We start from the raw sequence: 14,514 nt of genomic DNA, 5'->3' as shown, positions 1-14,514 counted from the left end.
GGGCTCTCTGCTCGGCAGAGAGCCTGCTTCCTCCTCTCTCTCTGCCTGCCTCTCTGCCTACTTGTGATCTCTGTCAAATAAATAAATAAACAAAATCTTAAAAAAAATAAAATAAAATAAAATACCCTTCTGTTCATTTAAGTAGGATTTTTAACATGTACTCTTAAAAGTCTAAAAGACAAATTTTGTACTTGGCCACCAAATCTATGTTTAGAAATGCACATTTCACTTGACAATATGTGTAAATTATTTTCCAGAATGATGTCCATTTTACCCTGTTACTGACAGGTCCACTGTAAGCAACAGCATTATTTCTAATCAGTTTAAGGAGAGGGATTTAATATAGCGAAGTATTATATGCTTACAAAATAATTGAATGGCTGGAGGAGCAGGCTGGTTTTCCAGGAACAGCTAATCCCTGCACTCTTGGGACTGTTCTGCAGAGATCAGCTGGCAAATTAAAGTTGTTATTGCCATTTCTGGTGAAGAAATCACTACCTTAACCATAGTTGGAATAGCTGCCACATTGCTACAGACTTTGCTGAAGTGGGAAGAAGCTGCTGGCTCTAGAGCCACTCACTTTTGCCATGATCTGGATGGGCAAAGTGGATGCTCTACCCTCTGTTTTTCACCCCCACATATCATCTCCCAGCCAAAACACTGAGTGTGAGTGCATTGAATAAGCACAATCCGATTATGCCTGGACCCATATTGCAAGATTGTTCAGAAAATACAGTTTTAAATTTTCTGCTTTATATTGTTTTGAGATGAGATGTGTATGGATACTGAATGAACTGGCCCACCTTATGGTAGTTTTGGAAAAGGGCAAACAAAGGTAATTCAGTGAATAGCTTACATTGAAACAGTAGGGAAAGAAAGTACTATTTTCTTTTGTATTTTTATGAACAGTTACTTTGCTGACCCCTTTGGCCTCACTGTCTTGCTTCTGATTTTACCATGAAGCATCAGGATGATGATCTTTTTTTTTTTTTTTAATGCTTTGCCACATACATTTACAAATACTTGTATCTTCGTGAAATAAGTTGTTACTGGAAAGATGGTTTATATGTTCTGTAGTTTCAGTGTGTTAAGCACATAGCTATTTCATATGCTTTTACACTTAAGTTTATATGCACTTATAGGGTGATAATCATCTAACCAGATTTATATTTGCTATAAGAATATATGAATGCTGGCAGCTATTACTGTACTCATCTTTACCTGACATTTCCTGAAAAGATGGCCTTTCAATTGAGAACAGTATTTTGAGGCATAATCACTACATATTTACTTTTTAATTATTTAATAATTTAACAATTTAATAATTTAAATTAATTTTATAAAATTATTTAATAATTTAATTCTATAAAATTTATTTAATTTTTAATTAAATAATTAAATCAATTAATTAAAATAATTAAAAATTAAATAATTAAAAGATAATTAAAGGGGCGCCTGGGTGGCTCAGTGGATTAAGCCTCTGCCTTCGGCTCAGGTCATGGTCTCAGGTCCTGGGATCGAGCCTCACATCAGGCTCTTTGCTCAGCAGGGAGCCTGCTTTCCCCTCTCTCTCTGCCTGCCTCTCTGCCTACTTGTGAGCTCTGTCTGTCAAATAAATAAATAAAATCTTTAAAAAAAAAAAAAAAAGATAATTAAAAATTATTTAGTTTTTTCTAGTTGATAAATTATTCCCTTTTTAAATCATAAAATCTGTGTTTTTTAAAATTTTTTTAAATTTATTTATTTTCAGAAAAACAGTATTCATTATTTTTTCACCACACCCAGTGCTCCATGCAATCTGTGCCCTCTATAATCCCCACCACCTGGTACCCCAACCTCCCAACCCCCCCCGCCACTTCAAACCCCTCAGATTGTTTTTCAGAGTCCATAGTCTCGTGATTCACCTCCCCTTCCAATTTATCCCAACTCCCTTCTCCTCTCTAACACCCCTTGTCCTCCATGATATTTGTTATGCTCCACAAATAAGTGAAACCATATGGTAACTGACTCTCTCTGCTTGACTTATTTCACCTCAGCATAATCTCTTCCAGTCCCGTCCATATTGCTACAAAAGTTGGGTATTCATCCTTTCTGATGGAGGCATAATACTCCATAGTGTATATGGACCACATCTTCCTTATCCATTCATCCGTTGAAGGGCATCTTGGTTCTTTCCATAGTTTGGCGACCGTGGCCATTGCTGCTATAAACATTGGTGTACAGATGGCCCTTCTTTTCACGACATCTGTATCCTCGGGGTAAATACCCAGGAGTGCAATGTCAGGGTCATAGGGAAGCTCTATTTTTAATTTCTTGAGGAATCTCCACACTGTTCTCCAAAGAGGTTGCACCAACTTGCATTCCCACCAACAGTGTAAGAGGGTTCCCCTTTCTCCACATCCTCTCCAACGCATGTTGTTTCCTGTTTTGTTAATTTTGGCCATTCTAACTGGTGTAAGGTGATATCTCAATGTGGTTTTAATTTGAATCTCCCTGAGGGCTAATGATGATGAACATTTTTTCATGTGTCTGATAGCCATTTGTATGTCTTGATTGGAGAAGTGTCTGTTCATATCTTCTGCCCATTTTTTGATATGTTTGCCTGTTTAGTGTGTGTTGAGTTGAGGAGTTCATTATAGATCCTGGATATCAACCTTATGTCTGTACTGTCATTTGCAAATATCTTCTCCCATTCCGTGGGTTGCCTCTTTGTTTTTTTTACTGTTTTCTTTGCTGTGCAGAAGCTTTTGATCTTGATGAAGTCCCAAAAGTTTATTTTAGCTTTTGTTTCCTTTGCCTTTGGAGACATATCTTGAAAGAAGTTGCTGACATACCAGAATCTAGCCCACCTCCCAAGTTAATGCTTGAACCTGCTCTGTATCATTGTGGCTGGCTTGTTCTTGGGGCACCATTAGGGCATCTCTCATGGCCCTGATTGTTTTGTTCTTTTTTAGGTGACCAGAAATTTGAGATCCACTATAAGAACAAATTCTCTGTAACTTTATTTTATTGGCATTCTTTTTTATTTTTCTTTATTATTATTTTTTTAAGATTTTATTTATTTGAGAGAGAGAGGGAGAGTAAGAGGGAGTACACTCCCCGCTGAGGGAGCGTCTGACTCAGGGCTCAGTCCCAGGACTCTGAGATCATGACCTGAGCCAAAGGCAGATGCTTAACTGACTGAGCCACCCAGGCACCTCAGTCTTAACTTTTTCTGCAACATAAAAATCCATTGTTCTATGTATCACAAAATTGAATCTCTCAGCATTCTGATTGTTCTCTTTCAGACCATTCTTGGCTTCTTCATATGAGTGTGTTTAAATGAAGAGATGAATATACATCTTTAAAATATACTTTCAGCAGGGAGCCTGCTTCCTCCTCTCTCTCTGCCTGCCTCTCTGCCTACTTGTGATCTCTGTCAAGTAAATAAATAAAGTCTTTTTAAAAAATGCTTTTCCGGGGCGCCTGGGTGGCTCAGTGGGTTGGGCCGCTGCCTTCGGCTCGGGTCATGGTCTCAGGGTGCTGGGATCGAGTCCCGCATCGGGCTCTCTGCTCAGCGGGGAGCCTGCTTCCCTCTGTCTCTCTCTGCCTGCCTCTCTGCCGGCTTGTGATTTCTCTCTGTCAAATAAATAAATAAATAAAATCTTAAAAAAAATGCTTTTCCATGAATATGAATTCACTGAACACATTTATACTTTCATTCATGCATCAAGCAGATACTAACAGTGTATTATGTGCTGGAAAGTACCCTGCACTCGAGGAGCCTATAATGTAGCAGGGAGATGTGAAGAGCCAAGTCAGAGAATGTGGTGAATGCTCTGATGGCAGCTTCTCCAGTGTATTGTAACTGGAGGTCTTTTGATCTGTGATGTAGCTTGTTATGCTTTTGTTTTTGTTTATCCCATTTCTGTTTGGAATGTAGGTGTGCTTTTTCAGTTTTTGAAGTTGAGGACCTAGGTCTTTCTTCACTTTTGGAAAGCACTCACTCATTATTTCCTCAAATAGTGCCTCTCCCCCATTCTCTTCATTTTGCCTCTCTGGGAGTAAAGCTCACTGTCTTCTGCCATGCTTTGTCTGTGTGCTGAGCTGTGATTTCTTCAGCATTCTCTTTGTGTTCACTAACCCTCTCCTTAGCCAGGTCTAGTTCTGCTATCGTGATCATAATTTCAATGTCTCCATGTTTTTATTTCATGATTTTAAAAAATAATTTCCTTTGTCTTCGCATAATGTTTTTTGAATTTTTTATCTCTGTGAACCTGTAATTAGTTTTTTTCCTTTAGCTTTAGCCTCTTGTTTAATGCTCTGACATTAAATTTTTTTCCTTGCTCTTGGCCTCTGGGAATTTTTTTCTTCTTGCTTTTGATCTCGGCTGTGTACTAAAAGTTATTTTGCTGGGGTGCCTGGGTGGCTCAATTGGTTAAGCAGCTGCCTTCATCTCAGGTCATGATGTCAGGGTCCTGGGATTGAGCCCCACATCATGCTCCTTGCTCAGTGGAGAGTTTGCTTCTCTCTCTCCCTCTGCCTGCTGGTCTGCCTACTTATACTCTGTATCTCTATGTCAAATAAATAAAAAAACCTTTAAAAATTATTTTGCTGTATTTTCCCAGGATTTGTATGTGATTGGAGATGGGAATAGAGTTTTGTATTTTTTTAGTGTAGCTCAGAAGTTCCAGTTTCCCCATTGTACTGTGAATTGTGTGTATATGTGTAAAAACAGTTCTGTTACCTAAAACTCTGGTTGAGAAAATTCTTCACATTTTACAGTAAATATGGTTGATACATCTCCTTCCAATAAGTAGAGGTATGCATATACCATTAATTAATTATTCACTTCACAGGTGGCCATTTTTACTGCATCGAAATAGGTTGAGATTCTACTAAGGATTTGTTTAATTTAACATACTTCATGATTATTCTGTACAAGGCGTAGTTCTTCTAAGGACTCTACAAACATTAACTCAGTGGATTCGTTTGATCCTCATCCAAGTACCATTAGGCATTATCATTGTCATCCATTGTCACCCTCATCTTCTAGGTGAGGCACAGAACAGCTGGATGAGTTGCCTAGGGTTCCCCCGTTGGCGGTTGGCGAGTATCAGAATTGGTATTCACACCCAACCTCCACACTTACGCTCTTCATTCACTTGCCTTTTGCATGCTGCTCTGCCAGCCACTGGTCTTTATCTCTCCAAACCACATGTCCCTCCTGATGAAACTCGCCTAGCTTCGCTTGCTCTGTGTCTTCAGTCTCCCAGCACTCAGTGAGTCTATACTGAGCTCGAGTCAGTGTTTTTCTGTTTGCTTCCTTATGTCTTTATCTTGTCTTCATTGATCTGTTCATTTTTTGAACAGATCCATATTAAGTACCTGTTTCATGGCACTTGCCATCAGATGGTGGGCATAAGTGCTGTGTAACACAGAGACGCCCTCACTGCTGCCCGAATCTCCCAGGTCTTATGCTTCTGTAAGCCACGCCTCGGCTGTAGTCCAGGTCCTGGTCGGCTCTCCTGCTGCAGCAACCCACATGTTGGTCTCTGTACTTCGGCCTCCCTCTTCCTGCTCTGCATACTGCTGCCTGGGAAAATAGGCAGTTGCCCAGTTTGGTGTGGTAAGTGCCATGGTCTAGAGAAGCACCCCGACCTAGTCTTGTGGTGACAGGGAGGCTTCTCTGGAAGAAGAGATGTCAGAGATGAGTCTTGAAAAGTAAGAGCTGGTTGAAGATTGAGGAGAAGAGTGTTCAGTACAGTATGGAGCAAAAATTCGTAGAGAAGAGAAGAACGGTACATTCGTAGTATTGAGAAAAACTCATTGTGCTGGAGCTTGACGTATCAGGTGGGGGAGCAGTGAGACGAGGTGGGAATAGCCACAGTGGAGCTAAGGGAACTGAAACCGTGAGGAGTAGAGCTCTATTTTAGTAACGTAACTGTGGTTTGGTGAAGGGGATGGGGGAGGAGAGCACTCAGAAAGCTAATGCTATGCTCCGTGTGATGACGGCCTAAACCAGGGAGGTGCCATCAGGGAGGAGAAGTGAGCAGATCACAGGAGATGGACAGGAGGCGGGACTGATAACAGTGCTAGTGGCTAATGGATTGTGGTGGTCTTGGGGAGGTGAGGTCTCGTCAAGACATTCACTTTGATGGAGGAAGGGCAGCAGGTTAATCAGAAAGATGGGGAAATTGGATGGTTAATTTGATGGTGAACATGCAAGTGTGGGTGGGTCACCTGAAGATGTCCAGAATTCAGTTGTGTCTCAGTCTTTAGAGAGAAATCTATTGAAGCAAGAGCTAGAAAGAGAGAAATTTTGAAGTTGGGTAGCATATAGATGGTAAAGAAGGCCCTAGGAAGAGATAAAATTGTCAGAATGAATTGTGAGAAGAAAAAGGGGGGACAGGACACTGAGGAAGGGGAGGCACCATCTGGAGTCACTGTCTCAGAGACATTCCTTATCACAGCAGCAAGCACCTCAGGTGGCTTCTGGTGCTTGCTGTGTTTGAGAATATTTTATCTTTCTTCCATGCCACTTTTGCTCAGGCCATGAAATAGTGCGCCTTTTGTTCAGTCTTCCTTATGCTGAGTTTGTGTGTTTTTTTTTTTTTTGTGTTTGCTTATAAAGAACTCAATTTACCACATTTCAAAATGTCTTTTCTTAAATAGCAGGAGACTGCTGTCAGATTCAGGGTATTTGGGTGATATGTGAATAACTAGTAGTGGTTGCATTACAAGAAAGTCTTAATGTCTTTTACCCTGGGGCATTGTTTTTGAATTAGGCTTGGGCCAATTGAGGCATAATGCTTAAGTATTATCAGCCGTGTGATTAGCTCTTCTAAGCTGAGTCACACTGTGAAAAACATGCTCAAGTGATTCGTACTGTACCCCAAGATTCATTGACGGCTATTCCCTGAGAACAGAGGTCTTCTCTTTAAATACACTGTGTGACCTAGGATTCTGCTGAACTTGGATGAGCCTCTACTTATTGGAATAGTTCTTTTCATCACTCATTGAGAATCACTGTCCTCCTTTCTTGGCCTCAGTGGCCCTCCCATAGCCAGTGTACCCATAGCAGTTGTTATCGCGGATGTAACTAATAACAGAGACTAAACAGAGTCTTCCAATAAGTGCACTTTCATAACTTTGAAAAAATTCCATTAAGCTCAAGATAATACTGAGAGTTTTTCTGAGAAAAATTTAAACTTTGAGCTCTTCACTTTAAAAAATTATTATGAAAAACAAAAATATGGGGGCACTGTTTTAGATTTAAAGGGGCTTAACAACCAAATGTAATGTGTAAACCTTAATGGAACCTGTTTGATAGAATTAGCTGCTATAAACTATGTTGAGACAACTGGGACATTCGAATAGTGTGTATGTATTAGTTGATAAGTTAAGTATAGACTTATGGTTAATTTTATTAGACATAAAAATGGGACTGTGGTTGTATAGGAGAATATCCTTTTTCTTAGAAAATGCATACAGAAATATTCAGTGGTAAGGTACATAATGTGTTCAACTTACTTTCTTTTTTAAAAGTTTTTTTTTATTTTTTAATTTTTTAGAAAGATTTATTTATTTTGAGAGAAAGAGAGAGAGACTGACTGCTGACTGTGGAGCCCAGCAAAGGGCTTAATCTCACCATTCATGAGAGCTTGTCCTGAGCTGAAACCAAGAGTCTGATGTTTAACTGATTGAATCACCCAGGGATCCCTGCAACTAACTTTCAAATGGTTCTGCCAGAAAAAGAAAAATAACAAGAGAAAAAAAAATGTGTGTGTGTGTGTGTGCGCGCGCATGTGTGTATCAGAAAGCAAATGTGGCAAATTTTATATTAGTTAATGCATCTAGTTGAAAGATATAGGGTATCATATTATTCTTCAACCTCTGTGGAAATGAAAAAATTTTCAAAATAAAAAGTTTTGGGAAATAAAAGACTATGCTGTTGTCAGATATAAGATAAAGCTCGGATTGCAGTAAACAATGAAAAAACAGTAAACAATAACAATTTTAAGGCTAAGTGGGTAAGTTATCTAATGAGATGCTTCCTAGATGCTCATATATTTTAAAATCTTATTCTAATTTTTTTATATTTTAGGATTATGTAGACATTGGTTGATGTTTATGCTCAGAATAGAGAGTTCTGTTTTTAAAATGTGGTTATTGCTGACCAGTAGTGATATTCCTCACCTATCACATTAGTAGAATATCTAAAATAAAGTTGTGACTAGCTGTAGATTTTCTCTGTGTTGTATTTTAGGAGAATTTTCTTCCTTTGTTTAGGTTTTTGCAAGTTGTGCTATCAAATATCTGTACTTTCAGTGTTCTCAAATGAGAAAGAGTGGCTCACTCTTTCTGATTAACCTTTTTTCTCTGATGTATTTAAGAATATTCTTCAGTCTGGCATACCCATTTCTGGGAGGAAAGTGTGACTTTCCAGAGGATGCACAAGTGTGGGTGGGCTTAAGGGCATCCATCTTCAGATTTTCCCCTTCCATGTACACTGGAGCCTGGGACTGCTCACCTGCACCTCCTCTCCCAGCAGCTATTCCCTCCTCGGAAGAAGGAGGACACATCCGTTTACTTAACTCTGCTGCCATTCCTAGGAAATAAACGTCTCAGGCCATCGGGGGGACAAGTGGAATTACTGATTTGGGGAAATATTTTAATAAGTAATCACATTACTTCGTTATAATACCTAGGCCATTTATCTTTTTCTGTCTTATACGAACTATATTTCTGAGGCCTCAGAGCTAGGCTATATTGCCCTGTGATTGCATATTTTGAACTCATAGCATAGATAGCTTCATGAAAGTGATTTCATCTCTTCTGCTCCCAATTACTGTTCTTTAGTCAAGAGCTTTTGAGGGAGAAACCTTTGAGAGCAGAGCAAAGTAAGTTTCAAGTGATAGAAATTTTTTTTAAGATAACATATTTAAAGATAAGCTAATATTTCAGCTATTCTCAGTTCTCGGTTGCTATGATGGTCATAACGATGGAGTAATGCATATTTGAACAGCTGAAGCAGTACTTGTTAGTGAAGCTGATTGTTTTAAATGTGACTAGAATATTTTCTGGGACTACACAGTGTTTCAGGTTATTTCAGGTAAAATGTAAGGATAAAAATATTTTGTAGTTTCTTTCAGATAAAATGTGTACCATTCAACAAAGTTAATGCCTCTTTATTGAATTTTATCATGAAATATTCTAGTTATATTTAATTTTCAAAATATTTTGTATTTTCTATTTTCTACCTCCTATTAATAAAAAATGAAATTATATTCTTGCTGCCAGGCTAATTTGTTTTTAGCAGTACAGTAATTGCAGTAGGTTTTAGTAATCTCACCTTGATATTTTCTCCACATCCTCTCTTTTGTGGTGGAAAGGAATTCATAGACTACATCAGTCTTTAGAACGTAACAAAAGCATGCAGTTGGGTGACTGGCACAAGTCTGAATCCTACTTAATACCTATTTCAGATCCTACTCCCTTTCTGAATCCAAAGTCTGATTTTGCTTTATCCAAACCGCACAAATCTTCATTTGTACTTTTTTCCCCCTGGTATATATTTAGCATTAATTTTTTCTAGCATTGAAGGAATTTAATCTGATATAATTGAGTTTGTTAAATTATAAATTTGATAATATACTGTATATTATATCAAGTATTCAAGAATTGCTTCGATGTTTGTTACTGTGAATACTCTGTTTTTTTCTATAGGCCTGTATAAAGTATTTATAAATTCTCTCATTCATATGCCTATTAGGGACTCCATTCTTTCACCCCATCCTCCATTCTCTTCTTCCATGAATGGGTTGTAATGGGTAGATATGTAAAAGAGAAAAAGAGAAATTAGCATCTGTTTATTTGATGTGGCATTTAAAAAATTCTACTACATGATTGTTACCTGTAGTCCTGTGTTTATATCCCCATAATAGAGTATGAATTCCTTACTGGTTGGGATGATCTCCCCCCCCCCCAGGCTAGAACTTTAATTGGGGAAAGGAGGGAAATACAGAGAGGACCCACAAAGGAGGGAAATACCTGGAAACCATGAGGCCCCCAGACGTGATAGGGGAGTGCAAGTGGAATGGACCTTCAGCTTTGGAGGCAGTACTAGGACTGAGGGCATGTGGAGCAGAGGGTTCTGGGAACTCCTGGGGAGCCAAGCTGCATTCTAGCACCAGGTACAAGGGTCCTGAGAATGGATGATATTTTAGTCATCAACAGAAATCCCTTGTAACATACAGCTATCCAGCTTTGAATGAAGATATACTCAACCTTTTGTAAATGGTAATTGTAATTCTACTCAAATACTTGAATTTTCATTTTAAGAGTATGTTTAAAAAAAAAAAGTATGCAGTGGCATTTGGAAAAATCTGGGAAAGATTTTCTTTCTTTCTTTTTTTTTTTAATTCATGTTTTTTTAAAAAAGATTTTATTTATTTATTTCACAGACAGAGATCACAAGTAGGCAGAGAGGCAGGCAGAGAGAGAGGGAAAAGCAGGCTCCCTGCTGAGCAGAGAGCCCAGTGCGGGACTCGATCCCAGGACCCCGGGATCATGACCTGAGCCGAAGGCAGAGGCTTTAACCCACTGAGCCACCCAGGTGCCCCTGGGAAAGATTTTCTTGTGTAGACTTCTTCCCAGCACATCTGTTAGAGTTTCTGTAGCTGTGGGATTTTCAGTATGTCTGCTCTAAAACTGGTAAGGCCCCCAGTCCTCCGACAACTACAGTGGTTTGAAAGCTAAATTGTTTCAATAAGTATATAATGCGTGCTTTATTAGAAACATTGTGGTGTAGAGCAATGATAAGAGAGTGGTAGCTTCAAGAATGTTCTTGTATGTGGCAGATAAATGAGAAGAAGGCTCCAGGTAGAAAACTGTACCGATGTCTGAGGGCACAGTTTGCTGCTGAGCTGTTATCAGTAGGCCAGGCTAGGACTGGCATTCTAGAGATAATGTAGAAAAGATCTACTAAGTTCTCACACAGTATGCTCTCTTGGGTAACTTTAGTAACCAAGGAAGACCAGTCCTTCTGAAAGACTCAAATAAACGTATAGTAGAGGTTAGAGCAAACCAGATAGCTTGTCCAGGGTATTGGGCAAAATTTGAAGGAGCATTTAAGAATGTTTAAGAGCTGATGAGCCAAGACTTCATCATCAGGGTCCTCAGAACAGTGGCACTGACAGAGAAAATCCATGAGTGATTGTTGATACAGGCAGGTAGGGTAATGGCTACTTTCCTTTCATATTTTCTGCTGCTTTAGGGACATGTCATTGTAATGGTCTTAAGAACTTGAAGGTCTTCATTGGAATGTCATCAGTGGTGGGGGAGAGTACATGTGTACTGTAATTAAGCCGCAACCTCTGTATTCTGTCTCACCTAAGGCTTTCTATCCTGCATTTCATGTGGCATTGTAATATAGACTGAAAATACTCCGGGGAAGTCCAACTTTGATGTAGAGTTTTTGTTGTTGTTGTTGTTGTTGTTGTTAAGATTTTATTTACTTGAAAGAGAGAGGATAAGGGAGAGCACACGGAGCAAGGGTTAGAGGGAGAAGCAGGCTCCCTGCTGAGCAGAGGGCCTGATGTGGGGCTTGATCCCAGGACCTTGGGATCATGACCTGAGCCAAAGGCAGACAAGTGCTCCTGATGTAGAGTTTTTATGAAAGTTGAAATGGTTTGCCTGACCAACACCATCTTGCCCTACTTCATTTTTTTTTTTTTTTAATGAAGGCCAGGCCCTCCATAATCAGGCCTTTCACCTCAGACACCCCAAAGGAATCAGTTCTTCATGAGATGCTTGGAATATGCTGTGAGTTCATCATCTGTTGTTTCAGCTGCCAGATGAAATGATCTTTGGAGAAAAAAACCTTTACCAGAAAATATGTATGTTTTAAAATCTTGAAGAATGTTTCTTTCAGTGAGAGTTTTAAACCCAGCCATAAGATACTTGAAAAGAGGAAGTTGAGATAAGGAATAGATGACAGTAGTTGAGAGACAAAAGGAAGAAATAGAATAATAACTCAAAAAATTTGTTATATTTTAGAGTATACAAAAAATCCAGTAGATTGTGACTAAAACGATGAGTATCTCAAAATTGCAGAATTAGTTTATCATGCAGAATTAATATATTATCCAGCAGTCTTTTATGTTTTTCTCATGGTTTGTCATAGAAAAATGTTGAAAACCTTACCTATGATATTTAGGATGTGTTTACCCAAACTTTAGTCTGCTGAAGAGGACATGGAAAATAGAAGAAAACTTGAATGATTCTAGGTTCCAGAATCTTCTCTTGTAGCTTTAGTTTCTTATAAAACTGATAGGCCCTTTTCTAAAAGATTCATTTATTAGTGAGCGAGAGAGAGAGTGCACATGAGTGGGGAAGGGGCAGAGGGAGAGAGGGAGAGAGCATCCTCAAGCAGACTCCCCACGGAGGTGGACCTCAGTGCATGGGTCACTCTCAAGACCCCTGAGATCATGACCTGAGCCAAAATCAAGAGTTGGCCGGTTAACCAACCAAACCACCCAGGCACCCCTATAGGTCGTTCTTATAGCAGAGGTTCTCCTTTTTACATGATACTCAGATCATCATTCTTTTTTATTTTATTTTTTAAAAGATTTTATTTATTTATCTGACAGAGAGAAATCACAAGTAGATGGAGAGGCAGGCAGAGAGAGGGAGAGGGAACAGGCTCGCTGCTGAGCAGAGAGCCTGATGCAGGACTCGATCCCAGGACCCTGAGATCATGACTTGAGCCGAAGGCAGCGGCTTAACCCACTGAGCCACCCAGGCACCCTCATCATTCTTTTTAAAAAAGATTTCATTTATTTATTTATTTATTTATTTATTTATTTATTTGGGGAGAGAGGGACAGAGCACAAGCAGAGGGTAGAAGGAGAAGCGGACTCCCTGCTGAGCAGGGAGCCCAATACAGGACTCAATTTCAGGACCCTAGGATCCTGACCTCAGCCTAAGGCAGATGTTTAATCAACTGATCACCCAGGCACCTCTCACGTTTTTATTCTTATAGTGAGGAGTGGAAAGAGGCCCTAAAATGCAGCATAGAATTCTATATGTGTGTAGTCCATCCTGAGAAAGAGTTTTCATAATCTGGTTAAATGCTAATGGAGCCACAGTTCTGCCAACTAACTGATAATTCTTGGGAAAATTGGTGTCCATAGCGTGCCTTGTTCATGCCATCGCTGTGCTGCTGCTGCCAGTATTGTGTCAAACTGCTCGCCCTCTTTTTAATTTGCTCTTAAAACCCAGTGTTCCAGTAGACCCCTCAGGCCAAAGGATGATGAGCCTGACAGTAACAAGGATTCATTTATCAGCAGATTGAAGCAAATCGGTTGCCTTGGGAGGTGGCTGGAGAACTCTTTGTTCCTGGGAGTGTTGAGGAGAAACAGCCAGAGCTTCAGTATTATACAAGGATTCAGGTTCTGTGTTGGGTTGGAATAGATGACTTTTGTCTCTGTTCATTCTGAGAATCACTGATTTTGATTTTTTTTTAGCATCCTCAGCCATACTTGAGTCTTAATAATCAGTTTGAGGTTCTGTGTTAATTTTAAAAATATAAAGGCTAACAAAAGAGGGTTTAATGATGTAAACAGATAGTCCAAGGAGGATGCTTTAAGCTCTAAGTAACAGAACAACCAACCCAACCTGACTTAAACAATGAAAACTTCACTAACTCATATAAAAGAAGGTCATGTGCTCTGCACAACATCCTCGTGAAGCTTGAGCCAACAAGAAGACATCACAAGCCCTCTGAATACATGGCAGGAAGGAGGGAAAGGCACAAGCATAGGATGTATAGAAGAAGGATGCAGAGTCTATTCTTGAAGAAATACTCATTTCCCTTCAGAATGAAGAGAATTCCCGAGTAAGCTATTAAGGAGTAAGCTGCTAAGGACCTGGGTTGGATAAAATGCTATAATAAAAGAATGAAAAAAATAATAAAATGGCAGAATGAGGTGAAAAGGGAAGAATACAAAGCCAAGGAGTCACATGAGAACCAGTTTGCAGAACAAATACATTAGAAGTAGCTAGGAACAGAGTAGTCATATCTGGAAAATGAACTTACTGACAGGGCACGAGCTTGAGACAGCTCTAGTGAGTGCAGAAGAAAAGGAAAGAAAGGCTGAAGCAGGTAAAAATGATAGGTGTAGGATTGGATTTCCTGGATATGGATCTGAGCTAGAAGGAGTTCTTTTTTGTTGTTCACATTCCTCTTGGCATCATGTATTTGGTTGCAGAGATTTGACTACTTTAGATATCACTCATTTGGAAATATGTAAACACGGACAAATTGGTGAAAATGAATGTTCATGTTCTTCCTAGAAGAATACCAATGAGATGAAAGTTATATTTATAGCCTGAGAGACCAGGAAAATTCCCCTTTGAAGCAATTTGTTTCCTGGCATTGATACTGAAACTCCCCTCCCCTACCATGTGATGATTTCCTGTGCTCTGCTGGAACTGGTCTTTTGCTAAATGTAAGTACTGACCTGCTGATCT

The 14,514-nt window shown here is 39.4% G+C and overlaps 1 protein-coding gene across 6 annotated transcripts in view; it reads left to right on the top strand.

The window, feature by feature from the left end:
• The window catches only part of MARCHF8 (membrane associated ring-CH-type finger 8), a 135,537-nt gene that overhangs the window by 74,096 nt on the left and 46,927 nt on the right, over positions 1 to 14,514 (top strand). The gene's annotated exons all lie outside the window — the stretch shown is intronic.

This window comes from Mustela lutreola, chromosome 4, assembly GCF_030435805.1.
Source record: "Mustela lutreola isolate mMusLut2 chromosome 4, mMusLut2.pri, whole genome shotgun sequence".
In the NCBI taxonomy this organism is placed as follows: domain Eukaryota; kingdom Metazoa; phylum Chordata; class Mammalia; order Carnivora; family Mustelidae; genus Mustela; species Mustela lutreola.
This window is presented reverse-complemented; position numbering and strand designations above follow the sequence as displayed.